The sequence below is a fragment of the Papio anubis genome, chromosome 12 (assembly GCF_008728515.1).
Source record: "Papio anubis isolate 15944 chromosome 12, Panubis1.0, whole genome shotgun sequence".
NCBI classification, from domain to species: domain Eukaryota; kingdom Metazoa; phylum Chordata; class Mammalia; order Primates; family Cercopithecidae; genus Papio; species Papio anubis.
Genome location: NC_044987.1, coordinates 118,396,511 through 118,416,787, shown reverse-complemented (window position 1 = coordinate 118,416,787; position 20,277 = coordinate 118,396,511). Strand labels below are relative to the sequence as shown.

Genomic DNA, 20,277 nt, shown 5'->3' with positions numbered 1-20,277 from the left:
GAAATATTCTTTCAAGCAGACCCCCTTATGGGAAGTGCAACAATACACAGCCTCGGCTACCACCCAAGGTCTTGAGTGAAAGCAGGAAGCAAGCAGCTCATTTCTGAGCAAATGGTGAGGCTGGGAACTGGAGTGGTCTGGACTTTGGAGGCCTAAACGTCATGCAATCTGGAGGGCTTGTTTAAGAAAAATAATACCAAATTACAGCTACAAAGTGCAGAAAAAAACATCATTTAGAAAGAAATGACAAATTTGTAAAAAGCTGAACAAACCATAAATATCAAATCAAAAACATAGCATATGATTCCATGAGTAAGTAACTGCCTCGGTCGCCTCTAAAATACCCTTTTCCTACATTTTTTTTTTTTTGGCTGCATATTCTTTGATGGCTTCTTTGTATGACAATGATTTTGTAATATGATTTTCCACAGAGAGAATAAAAGATGCTTCAGTCTGTCCTCCAGCACGTTTTTTTGTTTGTTTGTTTTGTTTAAAAGCAGTTTGTTTACTTTTGATGTCTTAGGGAAATTTCTTTCAATTGCATGGGTTGTTATTGGCAAGGCCATATCTGAAATGTCCTCTACAATTTCTTGCCTGGACTGGGTATCTGTAAGAGACTCCAGTTCTTTGACATCATTCATGCTCCTAATGACCACAGTTGGGCAACCAGGTCAACTGAGCCAGGCCCTCATTCCGTCTGGTCCTGGAGGGAAGAGATGGCCGTGAAGCCTGGGCACCATGGCCCTGAGCAGGAAGCACAGCAGTGACTGCTTCATCTTCCTCCTTTGAGTCAAGAGAGAGAGTCAGTGACCCATGAGGTCCACCTACCAGGTTGCCACAGCCCACAGCCCCATCCACAGCCAAGGAGCATCCTTCTGCATAGGGGCAGGGAAGCCCACACTGAACTGTGGGATGGACCCATGCAAACCAAGGACCTGGAGCTTCAGCGTCATTATCTTCATTGACAATCTGGTGGTGCCTCCTACAAATGCCCAGAGGCTCAGCCCCCAAAGACTCCTCCAGTTTTCCCTTCCCACAGCCTGGCCCCCAGCTGAGGTCAGAGAGGCAAGCCCATGCCTGACACCCAAGGCTGGGCTGAATGTTCTGCTGGAAAGAGGACAGAGGGTGAACAGAGGAAAGGCATCCAGGTGAGGGTTGTGGCCATGCCCACAGGCCCCGAATTTTGAAGAACAGTCATTCACAGCCCTAATTTAGGCCTTCAAAACCTGCAATTCCAGACATTCCCATGCGGAGGTGCTCAGCCCAATGGTTGGGGACACAGAGACCTCATTGCAATGCAAGTGTTTCTCCTGGGTCTTCAAGAGAATGTGAGTGGGGCAAGGGCAACCCCACTCCCAGCAGCCTTTGCTAAGCACCAGGGAGGATATTTATACCAGCTGTGGGAATTGGTAAAGGCCCCAATTTTATGGATGTGGGAGAAGCTGCCCATCCCTAAACTCCCTAATTCAGCCCCCTGCCTTGCCCTGCCTCCGCCACACACACACTGATCCCACAAATTCTGCCATCACTGGGAAAAGTCAAATGTCTGGGCCAAACTGAGGTTCAACCTTACTCCCAAGGAAAGACTGTTGCCCTAGAAGGATAAGAACGGGACTGAGGAGATCACCAGAAGGGAGCAGAGGGCTCAGCTTTGCTTAGACACAAACTTGCCCTGTACTTCTGGCAAGTTCTCTACTACCCCAAGCCTTGATTTCTTCATCTGTAAAATGAGTGTGCAAGAAGACAACATCTCCGGATCGTGCCCAGCTCCACGGAGCTACGACAAAGCCAATCTTAACAAAAACACAGCCAGGAGCACCTGTGTCAGCAACCAGCAGGTGCATGCTCCCCCAGCCTTGGACTCAGGCCACCCCTTTGGGCTGAGATTCCAAAACTCCACCCCTGATTTACCTCATCCTTATTCAGTACCCAAAACTCCGTCTGTAATCCCAGCACTTTGGGAGGCCGAGGCAGGCGGATCACGAAGTCAGGAGATCAGGACCATCCTGGCCAACTTGGTGAAACTCCGTCTCTACTAAAAATACAAAAATTAGCTGGGCATGGTGGCATGCACCTGTAATCCCAGCTATTTGGGAGGCTGAGGCACAGAACACTTGCTGTATCCCGGGTAGGTGGTGGGCTAGCTCTATTCCAGAGGCATGTTCACTGTTTCTACCCACAGGAAATGCTCTAGGCCTCACTCCATCCCCCTGGGCTTGGACACAGACGCCTTTCTCTAGGAGGCCTATCTTTGCAACGGTGCCCAAAGAGACCCTAAGCCTCAGTTTCCTCTGCTGTAAAATGGGGACATTTGGAAGAACTGGACTCATGTCATCTCATGCCATCCTACATCGAAGAGGTGGCAAGATATTTACCATATTTTGTTTTCCTTTTTTTTTTTTTTTTTTTTTTTTAAGAAGGAGTCCTGCTCTGTCACCAGGCTGGAGTGCAGTGGCGCAATCTTGGCTCACTGCAACCTCCGCCTCCCTGGTTCAAGCGATTCTCTTGCCTCAGCCTCCCGAATAGCTGGGATTACAGGCGCGTGCCACCACGCCCAGCTAATTTTTGTATTTTTAGTAGAGACGGAGTTTCACCAAGTTGGCCAGGATGGTCTCGATCTCCTGACTTCGTGATCCGCCCGCCTTGGCCTCCCAAAGTGCTGGGATTACAGGTGTGAGTCACCGCGCCCAGCCAGTTTTCCTCTTTTAACAATGAGTACAAGCTGCCAAATGATCCCAGAGCACACCTGCCTCCTATAGCAGCACATGGCAGGAGCTTTGTCAGTGGCGGTTGGGCCTGCCTCTGAACCCCGTTTCTGACCAGCAGTCTTCCTTGTCCCCACTGTCACAGTGTCTCAGGATGGGGCTGACATCTCTCATGCCTGAGCCTCAGTGTTGGCATGTCCATGTCATCTTTATCACTTAGCGCTGGGCCATCGGGGGCAGGGCTGGCTTTTACACATCCACAGTGCCTCGCAGGGGTTCACTTCCCTGGTGAGGAGATTCTCGAGGATTAAAATGCTCCCTTCCCTCAGTGTTTGATTGGAAAATCCAAGAGAGGTGTTTGTCCCCTCCTGATTTCTCTGGACAGATGAAAAATGTGGGTGGTTTCCAGGGCTAACCTAAGCCAGCAGAGGGTGGGCAGGGAGCGGATCAAGTGACCTATGAAAGGGGACCCTCGCCATCCACCCACCTCCAGACTGGCTGGGGAGGTTTTCTGTGGGATGGGAGAAGAGTCCAGATGGGGCCGAAAGGACTTACTGCCTTTGATATTCTATCCCCTGCTCATGCTCAGTTTCCCCTTTTGCCCTACTTCAGCCTTACACCAGGCAGAAGGCTGTGTTTTCTCTTAAAAAAAAAAGAAAAAAAAAATCACAAATCTCTTTCCATTGTGCTCATTCTGCTACCAGTGAAGATGTGGGAAGAGGTGTACAAGGCTTTTTTTAAAAATAGGTACAAGCTGTCAACTCATTCTAGGGAAACCCCACCTCCTACAGTTTCTGGAAAAGACACTTTAATGTCAAAAGGGAAAAAGAGCTTTCTGATGTGGCTGCTTAAACAGCCCCTGATCAATCTAATTTGAATACAAAATGGCCTATATTAATTCATTTATTTTTGCAAAAAAGGGAGAACTCTTCATGGGAACCTAGAGGTCTCCATCTCAACCCACAGGGTCAGTTTATAATCATCCTCCTTCCCCACAGTTGCAGCTGTGATGGGAAAAGGAGGGCTGGCCAGGATCCAGAGAGTCGTACTTCAGCCTCTGGTGGCCATGGGAGTGGACTCAAGTACTTCACCTCTCCTCGTGGAAGCTCAATATTCTCATCTGTAAAATGGAAGTGTCCCTGCTGACTGCAGAGGATGGATTTGAAATGATGACACATCCTCTGGAGAGACGTATCCTCTTAAGTCCTGAAAAAATGTGACCCAGAACATGTTGTGGCAATTTTGACTTAGAGGAAAGTTTAAGTCATCGTCAAAATTCTGCATGGATGTTGTCAGGCTGAATAAAAGATTCAGACCCAGCTATGTGCTGTATACAAGAAATCCACTTCAGATACACATATGCACAAAGGTTAAAGTAAAAGGATGGAAAAAGATATAAAGAGGGATGTTTCATAATGCTAAAGTCACTTAACCAAGATATAACCATTCTAAATGTGTACGCAATGAATAAGAGCGTTTCAAAACACACTAAGCACAAACAGACATAATTGAAAACAGAAATGTAAAAATCCACAATGTTAGGTGAAGATTTCAACACTTCTCTCTCACTAACTAGCAGAACAACTCCACAGAAAATTAAGAGGAATACAGACAACTTAACACAATCAACCAGCTTGCCCGAAGCAAACTCCTCGAAAGGAAAGCAAGCCTATAAAAGACATTGTGGCTTCTGTCTTATTCTCTCTTGAACCACACATTCTTGGGGAAGCCTCCGCCATGTCATGAGAGCACTCAAGCAGCCCTCTAAAGAGGCCCATCTGGGGAAGAACTGCTACTTTTAGATGTCTGCAGCCCAACACTTTGACTGTAAACTTATTGCGAGAGACCTTCAGCCAGCGGTACCCAGCTCAGCTTCTACCAAATTTCTGACCCACAAAACACTGCGTGAGATAATATGCTTATTGTTTCAAGCCACTAAGTTTTGGGGTAAACATTTACGTAGCACAAGATGATTAATACAAAGGCGACATGAAAAATATCTGAAGAAACAATGGCTGAAAATTTTCCAAATATAATGTAAACTCTAAACCCACAGAGCCAAGAAGCCTAAGGAATCCCATGCAGGATAAAAGGAAAACACAACTACACCAAAGCATATTGTAATCAAACAAGCGATAAAGAGAAAATCTTGAAAGCAGCCAGAGAAAAAGATATATTATATACAGAGGGAAAAAGACAAGAACAGTAACAATTTTCATGTATGGTGCAGCATATAGTCCATCATAATGAATATGAAAAAAGTGTGTATTCTCTCTTTGGGGATGTTGATTTTAATAAGTATCAATTCAACAAAGCCAGTTAATAGGATACTTATGCTTAGCTTTTCCATGTCTTCTCTCAGTTTCTGTCGAGTTCTTCTATCAATTGCTGAGAGAGAGATACTAAAATTTCCAATTGTATTTGTGGATATTTTTTCACCCTGCAATTTTGTCAAATTTTGCTCCATTCACGTTGAAGATCCATTAACAGATATATATATCCTATTGTATCTTCCTTATAAATGTCCCTTTGCTATTAAGTAATTTATTACAAGTGTTATTTATTATGTTTTTATGAAATGTTCCTCTTTATATCAGTTATTGCACCTTGCCTAGAAGTTTATCTGATTTTAATACAACCCCTTCAACCAACCTTCTTATGCTTATCGTTTGCATGGTATATAATTTTCCACCTATTTACTTTCAATCTGTGTCTTTATACTTAAAATGTGTCTCTTGTTGACAGCAGGTTGGGTCTTCTTTCTCTTTCTCTCTCTCTCTCTCTCACAATGTTAAATTCGTTAGCATAATTTTGTATATAGTTGAATTTAGGTCCATTTGTCTTCTCTTTTATATTCCCCTATGTTTCTCCTTTTCTTTTTTTTTTTTTTTTTTTTTTTGTTTCATTTGGTCCTTAATAGAATATTTTTTGAAATTCGACTTATCTGTTGACTTAACTAACTATGTCTATTTGCCATTATTTACCAATGAATTATTTTCTTGTGAGAAAATCTAAATAGATTCAATTACATCCTAATTCATCAACAATCATAAAAAGTAACTTCAAAAAGGTAACACTTAAGATAGCATTAAATAAAGAGCAGCACCTAGAAAGAAGTCTAACAAAAGACATGCAAGACCTATGGAGAAAATTCTAAATCTTCATAGAAAGACACAAAGGAAGCATTAAAAAAATTAAGAGATATGCCATGCTCCTGAGTAGAACTCAATATTGTAAAGATGACAATTCTACTCCAGTTAATGTATGAATTAAGGCAAGTCTAACCAAAATTCCAACAGACTATTTCATAAAACTTAACAAGGTAATCCTAAAATTTATGTGAATCATTAAGGTGCTAAAAATAGGAAGAAAGTCTTGAAAAAGGAAGACAAGGAAGAGGAGGTAGGGAAGGAAGGAAAGGGTAAGAAAGAGTCATACCAGAGATAAAGATTAACAGTAAAACTATCGTAATTAAAATTATGTGGTATTATTGCAGGAATAAACAGATTGATGGGACAAAATAGAGAGAAATTTTATGGAAACAATATCTAAGAATATATCTGTAGAAAAAAAAAACAAAGAAAAAGAATTCAATACATGGATTGGGGACAAATGGTTTTACAAAGGAAAACAAGATAAAAACAGATCCTTTCCTTACACCTACAAAAAGAAATAAATTCCAGTTGAGCCAAAGACCAAAATGTACACAGAGAATCCATACAATTTGAAAATAAATCCTGATAGAATACCTTTCTGACACCAAGATAAGAAAATATGTATTAAACTAACACAAAAAGTACAATCAAAACAAGATTTAATTTAACTGTATTAAATGTAAACACACACACAACAAAAACAACAACAACAAACTTTAGTACGACCAAAGATAGTGTGGGAAAAGTGAAGAGACCAGCCACAAAGAAGATATATGCAATACTTATAACTGACAAAGGATTTGTATTAGAATATATCAAAAATGTCTGCAAATTTAGAAAAATGGTCAAAGGATACAACGAGTCAAAATTTAGAGAAAGAAACCAGAATAGACACTACAACCAACCTCAATCATAATCAAGGAAATGGAAATGAAAGCAGTAAGTGATGCCCCATCGTATCCGTCAGACTGGCAAAAAAAGGGAAGCTTGATAGTGTTAAACATAGACAGCTATAGTAGAATAGGAATTCTCATACATTGCTTCACATCTGTGTTTAGGACAGGAGGAGCCCAGAAAGGACACAAGGGCTCACTCAGCTTATTAAGAGGTTTTCCCAGAAGCCCCATCCAATAACTCATCTTACATGTCATTAGCCACAACTGTGTCACATTGTCACCACATAAGCAAAGAAGGCTGAAAAACATCATTTTTTTAGCTAGATCAATGATTGCCCAAACCTTGGTTTTGACAGTAAGAAAGACAGGGGACTGGGACTCTGCCACACTCCAAGACACTCTTTCTACTGGACTAGTCCACAGCCAGAGACTCGGGGCTTAAAGGCATCTGCTGAAATCACTGATCCTTTTGCCTTTGGTCCCCATACCAGCCACAGTCATCATCCCTGGCAGACGCAGACCCCAGATTTTTAGCAGTCTGCAGACCAATGAACTCCAGACTGCAGAACACTAATTCCCTCCCCCAACAACCCAACACCCAACAGTCTCTCCTGGGAGAAATCGGGGAAAGCATCAGGAGCCCCTAGGACCTGCACATAAATGGGAGGCATCCTGATGACCACAGGGTAACAGGATAAAAATATCTATGGGAAGAGAGTACAGAACAGAGAAAGGCAACGGGTCTCTCAGGGCCGAGTTCCAGCCTCTGAGTCACCACCTGCCACTGTGAATTTCGGAATGTGGGACAAAGGTGATGCCCTTGGTTAGAGATCACAACCAGTGTGTGTTCTGGCTACCCAGCACCCCTTTCCACCTCTTCTGGGAACTGTAACCCATCTTTCCTCTAAGCAGGACCCCTCCTGGTCAGGATCCCCTTCAAGCTTGGGTTCACCCACTAGGCCAGAAGAGGGTCATGTGACCCAGGCCTAGCCAATCAGACCCAGGCCTCAGTGATTGGTCAGGGACTGTCATGTGCCCCAACCACAGCCAATGAGGCTCTTATTGGGGAATGCTGGGAAATACTCCTGCTGCTTCCAAGTAGACGTGAGGTTTGCACTGCTACCGCCATGTTAGGAATGCCTGGAGGAAACTGGGGAGGGGTCAGCAGAGCCCTGGAGGGTGTGGCCAGAGGGGGCGAGGGCCGCCGGGACCTGGGGCCTGTGGGGCCTGAACCAGGCCCCTCCCTACCACAGCCAACCCCCACCTTCCTCCTGCACTTCATGTTCACCGTCCAATACGTTGTGGCTGAATCCACTTCAAGTTGGGCTTTTTTTTGCCTCTTACAAAGGAGAATCCCAGATACCTAGAGGCCAGAGGTCCAGGGTGATGGGTGGGCTGTGTCGGCCCCGGCCCTGTGGCCTGGCCCAGCCTGGCCTTCCGACAGCAGCCTGACAGGCCCTCTTTCCATCCACCGCCTTGCGATGGGCTTAATTTATTGTAGGAAACCCTTAAAGGCGCAGGAGCTTTTGGAGAGCCGGGGACAATAGGCATAAAGCATGCATTTAACCCGTCTGAATGGAGGCTAGATTTACTGTCTGGGCCAGACGGGATTTTTGTCCCCAAGTCATCTCGGAGTACATTGGCCACTAAAGATCTCAACAGAAGACGAAGACGGAACAAAAGAAGTAAATTTTAAAAGGAACTTTGTCAAGGAGTTTTAGATGTTCACCAGATAGAAAACCACGGCTGCCCTCACCGAAATGACTTTTGGATTTGCCCAGTGGTTATGGATCAGAGAAAGATGCTAATGAAGTCGTTTAAATGCACGTTTGATGGACCCCAGAGAATGGGACCAATTTCATAGAAGCCCACAGCAAGGTTAAGGAATCAAAGAAGGTGGCCGTTAGAGTTGCTGCCGGGGACAAGGCTCCATTGTCGGGGTTGCCTTTTTCAGCTGTGAAGCGTGAAGCGTGTTTTGAACTACAGTGTTTACCAACGTGTACATCCTACTCTGGCCGACTGGGCCTGCAGAATTTATGACCAGGAACAAACCTCTTAGAGGGGAAAAGAAAACAGCTCTTACCAGCTGGGAAAGATCTGTGGAGGGCCCTGCGCACTGCATTAAGCACTCTGGGCCCAGCCGGACTCCATGGGGGGTGGGCGGCATTGGCAAAGCTGGGGTCTGGCATTGCAGATGGAAGGGGTCTTGCCTTTTGAGAAGAACTCAAAGGGGAATGGGGCCTGCATGCCCTCCAAGCTTCTTGATGAGTTTCAGTGTTATCAGCATCTGGTCCCCTGTCAGCAAAGTCCCCCTGTGAGCCTGGGCACTGCAGGTTGCAGGCTGGAGATTCTGAGAAAGTTTTGGCACCCAGTTTGGTTAATGGAGCCACTGTTGAGGTGACTGATGTTTGTGAGCTGACAACCCCCCCGCCGGTCTGAGGATGGGGTGCCCTCTCTAAACCACCATGTAGGCAGCCACTGACCTTCATGTTTACTCAAGGCCCTTGACCAAAGGCCCCATCTGCCACTTGGCTGCTCCTTCTATGTTCTGTATGTGCTGGCCCATGCATGGCTCCCCTTCCCTCAGGCAGACCCTGGTGCTACCATCCTGGCTTTGGTGAGCACCTGCCCTCCTCCGCATGACCTGTCCCACCCGTAGCCTTATTGCTGAGCTCCATGATAGCTGCCGTCTGCCCAGACTGCACCTCTGCTCCACTGCCTTTTGTCTCCCAGCCTCTACTTAAGCAGCCCTCTCTGCCTGGAACAGTGCTACTCAAAGTGTGGTCCCCAAACCAGCAGTGTCAAGGTCGCTGGGAGCTGGGGAGACATATACATTCCCAGGCCCCACCTCACACTGCCTGAATCAGAACCACTGGGGGTGGGACTCAGGGTGTATTTCAAGCGCTCCAGATAACACTTCTAGACACTAAGATTTCCAAGCCACTGGACGCAGACGGGGTGGCCCTCCTGCTCTGCCTGATGACTGTCTGTCTGCCTCTCTCTATCTCTCTGTTTGTAGGAGCTCAGCTCATGCCCTGGAGAAGCAGGTGACATCATGGAATTTTCCTGGTGAGAGCAGGCAAGAGGAGGAGCCCCTCCATCTTCCCATCTGGGTCTGGGGCTCAGAGTCTTCCCTGCTTTCTTGTGGAGTAGCTGGAAACTCCGGGAGTTGTGGCGGGCCAGGAAGCCGGCTTCTCCCCAGGAGGCGGGCTCTGGGGGCTGGATTCATATCCTCGGGCTGTTCTAACAAAAATGATCAAAACCCAGGTGGCTTAAAACAACAATAATTCATTCTCTTGCAGTTCCAGATGCTGGAAGTCTGAAATGAAGGTGTCAAGCACGGTAGTTCCTTCTGGAGGCTCTGAGAGAATCACCCCAGGACTCTCGCCAGCTTCTGGTGCTGCCAGCAGCCCTTGGTATTCTCAGGCTTGTAGGCGCATCACCCATGTGTGCCTCCATCTTCACATGTCCTTCTCCTCTGTGTCTGCCTAAAGTCTCCCTTTGATTTCTCTTATAAGTCGTTAGATTTAGAGCCCACCCTAAGCCCAGGATGATCTCATCTTGAGATTACATCTGCACAGATGCTATTTCCAGAGAAGGTCACAGTCACTGGTACCAGGGGTTAGGGTTTGAACATATCTTTTTGAAGGACACGATTTAACCCTCAGCAAATGCTCAGAGCAGTTGGATGGGTGCCTGTGCTGGTGGCCCAATGGCCAGGGCTTGAAGCCACACTCCACACCTGGGCCTGTGACACTTCCCACCAGCCTCTTCACCTCTCAAGCCTCAGCTTCTACTTCTGCAAACAGGGAAGAATAAAAGTATCTCCCTGCCCCCACCTTGCAAAATTCCCAGTTCCAATGTCTACACACTGACCCAGGAGTTATCTGAAATTGTCGTTCACCTGCTTAAACCTTTTGGGTTTCCAGCACCCCTCAGATGTCCCCACCCTCTAGTTCCTTAGCAGGATACTGGCCCTGTGTGGTCTTCCCACCTTCCTTGTCAGCTGCGTCTCTCATCATTAGGACCTGGGCAACACTGCAGAACATGACAGGTCTTCCCTCATCTCTGTGCTTTGCCTCCATTCTCTGACTTCTTTCCCATCCTCCTCCTTTCACCTGGCCTCTCCCCATCCTGCTGACCTTAAAGGTCAGCTCCCCAAAGGCTCCCTGACCCCCTCCCTTCACAGAGCCTCCCAGTCTGGCCAGGTGGGCTTGAGCAGCCCAGAGCCTGGGCCTCCTAGTCACATTCTGAGCACACAGCCCGTTTTCTCTCCAGTGCTGGCTTGTGTTTGCCACCATGTCCCTGGAGCCTGACACATTGGAGGTGCTCAGTAGACCTGTGTAAGATGGACAGCCTCCCAGACAGATGGACAGAGATGGACAAATAGATGAATGAACCGTTGTTGCCCCTAAAGCAGGAGAGATTCTGAGTTTCTGAGACAACGGTCAAGAACTTTCTGATATGATCTCTTCATTTAAGGTGGCCTCATGACAATTAATTTTATTTGTCAACTTGACTGGGCCACAGGGTGCCCAAATATTTGGTCTTAACATTCTGGGTGTGTCTGCGAGGGTGTTGCTGGATGAGATGAACATTAAAATCCATTAAAATCCATAGACTGAGTAAAGCAGATTGCCCTCCCTAATGTAGGTCAGCCTTTTCTAGTATATTCTATATCTATATCTATGTATCTATATTCTGTGTATGTACACATCTTATGGGTTCTGTTTCTCTGGAGAGCCCTGACAATACAGATCTGCCCATTGATGGTGCTGCTGTTCTCCCCGGGGGGTTACAGAACTTTCCTCACTTTGCCCCTGACCCCCATGGTCATCCTTTGTCTCTGTGCGTTGAGAGGACTGCAGTGGGATGATCTGGTGTCCACTCCAGCTCTGCAACCAGGCTGACCATAGGAACCACATTAAAATCCAGTCATATCACAAGTGAAAACAGGTGCCACCCTGGCCACATTTTCCCAGCCCCATGCCACAGTCATAACTGGTCCCTCAACCCCTGTGGATCGCTGCTGCGTTCCCCTGATGAGTCTTTCACCCTCTGCCCTGGCCTTTTCAATGTACCCACACCACTTCTCCCAAGGATTCCATGACCATATTCTTCCTCTACTGTCAGCCCTGATGGCCTTCCATCACCCACAGGGTGAAGTCCAAGCTATGTGACAGGGTCAACTATATGATGTGGTCCAAGGATCCATCCCTGCCAAGGTTCATCCTCATCTTGGCAGGGATGGATCCTTGCCATCCCTGGAAAGGATGGAAGGGATGGAAACTCCCGTTCTTAAACTTTCAGCTCCCGTAAAGTTAAACAGCTAATAGTGCCCCATGGGTGCCAGAATATTTCTTGACTCCTCACCTTTCAGCTATGGTTTGTTCCCTGTGGCCCAGGGTGCCCTTCTGCTGCCACACTCTTCTCTTAGACAACTCCAGCCCATCCTTCCACACTCTGCTTATCACCTTCAGGGCAACTTCTCTGATCCTGTACATCATTCCAGATTAGTTTGGGGGCCCCTTCTGCCTCTGTAATGCAATGAGTCTCCATTGCACTTACTCCATTTTCAATACCGGTTCTTGGTTCCAAGCCTGGATCCTGGCCCCTAGTTGACACTAGCAGTGAAGCAATGAGTCTAGAACTGACCCTCACTTAAACAGTCTTCTGATTTAAGACATAAGGACAACTGTAATCAAGGGAAAGGAAGGGTGATCTTTTCAGTAAATAATGCTGGGGTGACCAGATAGCCAATGGGGTAAATGAACTCCTACCCCTAATTTATGACATGCACAAAAATTCATTTTACCTCCACCTATCAGTAATGAGGCAGCAGACTCCCTTCTCTTGCCAGAGCAATTTCAAAAGAAAAACAATCCAGATGAACCACAGGATCTAAATAATACAGAAACATCCAGGTTTCAACTGGAAATCACACATCATACTAAGAATCATGAAGCTCTCAAGCTGCATTAAAAACAACAATCAATAGATGCCAACACCAAGATGACAGAGAAGTTAGAGTTACCTGACAAATAATTAAAGCGGCCATGACAGAATGCTTCCATGATCAATTATGAATACAATTGGAACAAATAAAAAATAGAAAGACTTTGCAATGAAATAGAAGATAAGAAGAATCAAATGAAAAAATTTAGAACTGAAAAATACAATATGTGAAATGAAAAATTCACTGACACCTTCAACAGAAGAATGGAAAGGACACAGGAAAGAGTGAAGTGGGAGACAGAATAACAGAAATTACTGAATCTGAACAACACCGAGAAAAGAGACTGAAATAAAAAATAACAGAGCCTCAGGGACACAACAAAAGGAACCCAGAGCCAAGGAACACAACAAAAATATCTAATATTTAAGTTTCTAGAGTCCCGGAAGGAAAGGAGAAAGAACATAATAGTGAAAAAGTGCTTACAGAAATAATGGCTGGAAACTTCCTGAATTTGTGAAGAGACACAAACTTACAGATTCAAGAAGCTGAGCAAACCATAAATAGGATAAACCAAAGAAATCCACACCAAGACACATACTAATTAAACTTCTGAAAACTAAAGACAGAAAAACATCTTCAAAGCACCAAAGAAAAACTGAGAAAACTGAAAGGAAAAATAGACAAGTACAGAATTATAGTTAGAAACTTCAATACTTTTCTCTCTACAGTTGATAGAACCAGACGGAAAATCAACAAGAATACTGAAGCACTCAACACTACCAACTCCCAGGATCTAATCGATATTTACAACACATTCCCCTCAATAACAGAAAAATATGCATTCTTTTCAAGTGCTCATGTAAGATATATCAAGATAGACCATATCCTGGGCCATAAAGCAATCTAAAAAGCTTTACAAAATAGAAATCATACAGGGTATGTTCTCCAAACACAATGAAATCAAACTAGAAATCAGTAACAGAAAGACAACAGGAAAATCTCTGAACACTTGGAAACTAAACAACACCCTTCTGAATTATCTTTGGATCAAAGAGGAAGTCTCAAGGAAGACAGAAAAATACAGTGAGCTTAATGAAAATGAAAATACAACACACTAGTGTTTGTGTGACACAGCTAAAACAGTGCTGAGAGGGAAAATTATAGGGCCAAGCTATAATCTAAGTTTCCACCTCAAGAAACTAGAGAAAGAAGAGAAAAATCAACCAAAAGAAAGCAGAAGGAAAGAAAGAATAGAGAAGAGCAGATGTGAATAAAATTTAAAAAATAAAATCAATGAAAAAAGAGCTGTCTTTTTGAAAAGAGCAATAAAATGGACACACTTCTAGCAAGACCGATAAAGAAAAAAAGGGAGAGAAGATGCAAATTGCCTATATTAAGAATGAAACAGGGAATATCATTACAGACCCTGCAGACATCAAAAGGATAAAATAGAATACTATGAACCACTCTACACACATGAATTTGACAACTTAGATAAATCAACTTAACCACAACTCACCCAATATGAAATAGATAATTTGCATAGCCTTATAACTATTAAGGAAATTAAATACATAATTTCAAAAATCTCCAATCCTGGATGATTTTACTGGACAAATTGTACCAATTATTTGCAGAATAACATGAATTCAAAAGCCATACATATGAGAAAGCAGAAATAAAATAGATAACATGATTATCTATGTGGAAAATCCCAATAAATCTACGTAAATAATACCTTCCAGAAACTAATAAGTTAGTTCGGCAAGGTGACAGACAAGATGAATATACAAAATTGATGATATTTCTATGTATTCATAGTAAACATATGAACATTAAAATTAAAAATACAATGCTATTGAAATACTCAAAAATTAAACACCTAGATGTAAATTTTTTAATATACAGAATTTGCATGCTAAAAACTCTACAACCACTATGAAAGACATCAAAGAAAATCTAAATAAATGAAGAGATATACCATGTTCATAGATTAGAAGACTCAACATATTAAAGATGTCAGTTCTCCCTAAATCAATGTTTAGGTATGGTTTGATATTCAGCAATTTCTGTCAAAGTTTCAGGAAGATTTTTTGTAGATATACACAAGATTATTAGCAATTCCTATCAAAGTTTCAGGAAGATTTTTTGTAGATATACACAAGATTATTCTAAAATGTATATAGAAAAGAAAAGGTTTTAGAATAGCTAAAACAATTTTGAAAAACAAGAATAAAGTGAGAGTATTTAGTTTACTTGATTTTAAGCCTAATATATAGTCTTATATAATCAAATAATAATCAATATAATAATCAAAAGTTCATGGTATTGGCAGACAAATAAACACATAGAACAATGGAACAGTACAGAGAACCCAGAAATAGATACACAAAAACACACCCCACTAATTTTTAACAAAGGTGTAAAATCAGTTCAATGGAGAAAAATTGCATTTACAGAAAATGATGCTGAAGCAACTGGATATCCACTGGCAATAAAATGAACTCCAACCTAAGTTTCACACCTTTTACAAAAAGTAACTCATAATGAATTATGTACATGTGAAACTATAAAATTTTTAGAAAAACACAGGAGAAAATCTTCAGCATCTACATCTTAAGCATCTACAAAGAGTCCTTAGACTTGACTCTCAGAGCAGATCCATAAAAGGAAAACTTGATAAACTGGACTTAATCAAAATTAAAAACTCTGCTCTGCCAAAGACCATGCTAAGAGGATGAAAACACAAGGTGTAGACTGGGAGAAAATATTTGCAATCCACAAATCCTACAAAAGAGAAGTATCCAGGCTATAGAAAGAACTGTTAAAACTCAACGGTGAAAAAGTAAACAACCCAATTAGAACATGAGCAAAACATATAAAGAGACATTTCCCTGAAGAAGACACCTAGATGCAAATAAGTACATAAAAAGATGTTCGACATCATTAACCATTAGGGAACTACACATTTAAACTACAGTGAGGTATCACTAGACACCTATCAGAGTGGCTAAAATAAAAAATAAGGACATCAAATGCTGGTGAGGGTGTGAAGAAACTGGGTCACTCCTACATTGCTGGTGAGACTGTAAAATGGTACAGCCACTCTGAAAAAGTTTGGCAGTTTGGCAGTTTCATATAGCAAGAACTATGTGACCCAACAACTGAATTCCTGGGCAGTTACCCCTAAATAAATGGAGACTTATGATCACACAAAAACTTGGACACAAATGTTTGTAGCTGCCTTATTGTAGTAGCCAGAAACTGGAGAGCAATCCAAATGTTCTTAACAAGTGAATTATTAAACAAACTAGGATTACTTGGCGATAAAAGGAAGAAACTATTGACAGACACAACGACCTGGATGAATCTCCAAAGAATTATGCTGAGTGGAAAAAAGCAGATGTATTAATCCATTTATATAACATTGTTGGAATGACGAATTTATGGATGTGGAGAACAGATTAGTGGTTGCCAAAGGTTAAGGAGGGGGAAGGGACAGGAGGAGAGTAGGTGTGTGTATAAAAATGCAACATGAGGAATCCTCGAGGCGATGGAAAGGTTCAGTTAATTCACTGGATCAGTGTCAGTATCCTGGGCGCGAGGTTGTGCTACAGTTTTGACAGATGTTACCACTGGGGGAAACTGATGAAAGAGTACACGGGATATCTTTGTATTATTTCTTACAACTGCATGTGAATCGACAATTATCTCAAAATAAAAAGCTTAATTTTTTAAAAAGCCAAAAAAAAAGTTTAAGAAATCAAAAACAGAAAAGCTGCCAAAAGGCACTCTGTCTAAAGACAGAGTGAAAAAGCAAGTCACAGAGTGAAAGAAGATATTCATGATACGTAGATCCAGCCAAAGACTTGTCATCAGAGTGCACAACAGTTGCTAAAGATGAGTAAGAAAAAGACAGACAACCGAATGTGGTGGTGGGGGTGGGGGTGGGGGTGGGGGGGGGTGGGGGGTGGTGGGGGTGGTATTAGATGGAGTTTCACTCTTGTTGCCCAGGCTGGAGTGCAATGGCGCCACCTCAGCTCACTGCAACCTCTGCCTCCCTGGTTCAAGTGATTCTCTTTCCTCAGCCTCCTGAGTAGCTGGGATTACAGGCATGCACCACCAGGCCTGGCTAATTTTTGTATTTTTAGTAGAAACGGGGGTTTCTCCATGTTGATCAGGCTGGTCTCAAACTCCCGACCTCAGGTGATCCACCTGCCTCAGCCTCCCAAAGTGCTGGGATTACAGGCGTGAGCCACCACGCCTAGCCCCAAATGTTTTTTAAAGTGAGGGAAAGGCTTGAACAGGCAGTTCACAAAAAATGTTTAGATGACCACTGGGAATATGAGAAGGTACTCAATATCGTTAGTCATCAGGGAAATGCAGTTAAAACCATAATTATAGCACACCCAACAGAATGGCTAAGATTAAAAAAACTGACCGTACCAAATGTAGGCAAGGATGTGGAATAACCAGAACTTTCATGCCTTGTCACTGGAAGCGGGAAAGGAAATGGGCCGTTTTGGCAAACTGCGTGGTGGGATCTACTAAAATGAACCAACTACGGTGCTCAGGCCAGCATTTCTAGTCCTAGAGAATAGTGCACGTATGTGTCCACCCAGGATGCGTACTGGAATGCTATACACGTTTTAGTAATAACAGCCCAAGGGCCAGGCACGGTGGCTCACACTTGTAATCCCAGCACTTTGGGTGACTGAAGCAGGCAGATCGCTTGAGCCCAGGAGTTCAAGGCCAGCCTGGGCAACATGGCAAAACCCCATCTCTACAAAAAGTACAAAAATCAGCTGGGTGTGGTGGTGCACGCCTGTGGTCCCAGCTACTAGGGAAGCTGAGGTGGGAGGATCATTTGAGCCCTTGGAGGGCGAGGCTACAGTGAGCCAAGATCGTGTCACTGCCCTCCAGCCTGGGTGACACAGCAAGACCCTGTCTAAAAACAAAAACAAAACACAACAAAACAAAAACAGTCCAGTGCCAACAACAAGTCAAATGGCCATTAACAAGTGAATGAACAAACCCATGGTACATTCATACAGAGAGAGACTACTCAGCCATTTTTTAAAATAAAATAACAAATCATGGATACACACAACAAAATGAATGAATCTCAAAAAGTTCACGTTGCACAAAAGAAACAGATAGAAAAGACCGCCTACTGGAGGATTCCACTGTTATGAAGTTCAAGGGCAGGCAGAACTCATCTATAGAGACAAAACTCAGCTCTGTGGTGACCTGCGGTGGGGGCTATTGGCTGGGAACGGGCACAGGGCAACCTTGCTGTGCTGGAAATCCTTACTACCTTGATCCAGGTGGTAGTGGCATGGGTGTAGATGTAAGTCGGTATCCCCTGGCTGTCCACCTAAAATGTGTGCACGCTACTTATATATGTTAAAATTCAACTGTAGAAAAGAGTTTTCAATGGCTTTTGGGTGGATAAATGAGACACAGGGAAAGAGAAGGGAAGGGCTGAGTTCCATGGGTCAGAAGAATCAAACCCAGACCAGAAACTGACTCGGCTGTTAGAACCGGCACCTGTTTCCAGGGACCCAGGAGGCCCCAGGGACAAGGGAGCACCCTACAGATTCCCGGGCAAAAATCTTGCCAGGCCACAGGGCGGGCTGGGCCACAAGACTCTGTCCATGGATGCGGGCCCAGCCTTCCCCCACTTGCAGGAATGCCCAGGCTGGCGCAGGTCTCGGCCTGAACATGTGAGCTCTCGGGCGAGGCTGAGGCAGGGTGGAGGCCAGGGTGGGCGAGCCCAGCCCACGAGGGCTCTGGGTGGACACCCAACAAGCAGGAGGGGGCTCCGTGGGAAGGTCGGGAAAAAACAGTCCCTGGCAGAAAAACCCAGGTCTGCCCCAGGCTCCCCTATCGCTGGCAAGGAGCAAGCAGCTAATAAATGTCTGCTGAGCTGCGGTGAATTCCCAGGGCATGGCGACGCTCAATGGCTCCATTCCCGGGGAGCTACTGCATGGGTTGCCTCACTGATTGATTAATGATCAGGCTTTGTGAAACAGTTTACAAAGCACTTCTGACAAATCAAACTCGGGGTTCAGATCTCGGCCCTACCTCTCAAGAGCTGTGTAACTGTGGGCAAATCACTTAACCTCTCTGTGCTCCCATGTCTTCAGCTTAAAAAAAGGGGGGATGATAACAGCACTCTACTTCCTGAGACTAGGTGAATTCATATGTGTAAAGCTCTTAGAATAGTACCTGGCACCTGTAAGTCACACAGGCAGTTAGTGGCACAGGCAGGTCTCAAACCCATCTATATCTGACTCTAGAATCACCACATAGCACAGTTCACGATGACAGCCACTGCCCAGTCATGGCCTCTGGGCACTTGACATGTGACTAGTCCAAATAGAGAGGCGTCGAATTCTGAAGGCTTTTTGCAAAAAAAAAAAAAAAAATCATTAATAATGCTTTATGTTACCTAGAAGAGAAGTGTAATGTTCCCACAGAAAGAAAAGATAAATGTCGGGAGGCTGAGGCAGGAGAATGGCGTAAACCCGGGAGGCAGAGCTTGCAGCGAGCCGAGATTGCGCCACTGCACTCCAGCTTGGGCGACAGAGCGAGACTCCATCTCAAAAAAAAAAAGAAAGAAAGAAAGAAAGAAAAAATAAAAGATAAATGTTTGCAATGGTGCATATCCCAATTACCCTGACTTAATTATTACACATTGTGTACATTGACCAAAATGTCACATGACTCCAAAATACATACAACTATGATATATCAATAAAAATACCAAAAAAGAATGCTTTATAGTAGTTATGTGCTGAGACAATTGCATTTTTGGATGTATTGAATTAAATGAAATATATTATTAAAATACATTTCACCTATTTGTTCTTGAGGACGGAGTCTCGCTTCTGTCACCCAGGGCTGGAGTGCAGTGGCCGGATCTCAGCTCACTGCAAGCCCGCCTCCCGGGTTTACGCCATTCTCCTGCCTCAGGCCTCCTGAGTAGCTGGGACTACAGGCGCCCGCCACCTCAGCCTCTGCTAGTTTTGTATTTCAGCCAGAGACGTGGGGTTTCCCCACCGTGAAAGAAGCAGGATGTCTCGGACCTCCTGACCTCGTGGATCCGGCCTGCCCTGGCCTCCCAAAGTGCTGGGATTACAGGCTTGAGCCACCGCGCCCGGCCTGTTCTTTTTTTTTTTAATGTGACTACAAGAAAACGTGACATCACACCTTTGAGGTTCACCTTGGATTTCTGTCCGACACCCCGTTCGCAAGTCTTGTCTTTGACACTCTCTCTCTCCCTACTTTTAAGTCCCTTGCTTCTCCCTACGTGAGGCACTTTGTTTCCTCCAGGAGAAGCTCAATCCTGAAATTGTTCCCATCTCATCAAAACTCACCCCTTGCATAAGAGCAACCCAGTTTCTGGTGGTCAGAGGGTATCCCCAGAAAAGAGATTTCATGTCAGCAAATGGGCCATCTTCTGCCAAAGGAGATGAAATGTGAATTGGGTGCCTCTGGGTATTGGCCACTAGCTAGACACGGGTACCCACTAGCCAGACATGGGTACCTACTAGCCAGAC

The 20,277-nt window shown here is 44.3% G+C and overlaps 1 long non-coding RNA gene across 1 annotated transcript; it reads left to right on the top strand.

Moving 5' to 3' along the window:
• Nucleotides 1-9,294: 9,294 nt before the first annotated feature.
• LOC103877400 lies at nucleotides 9,295-10,142 on the top strand. Its single transcript, XR_637067.4, has 3 exons — nucleotides 9,295-9,373; nucleotides 9,776-9,825; nucleotides 10,059-10,142. It is a non-coding gene; the product is annotated as an uncharacterized LOC103877400 (long non-coding RNA).
• Nucleotides 10,143-20,277: the final 10,135 nt, after the last annotated feature.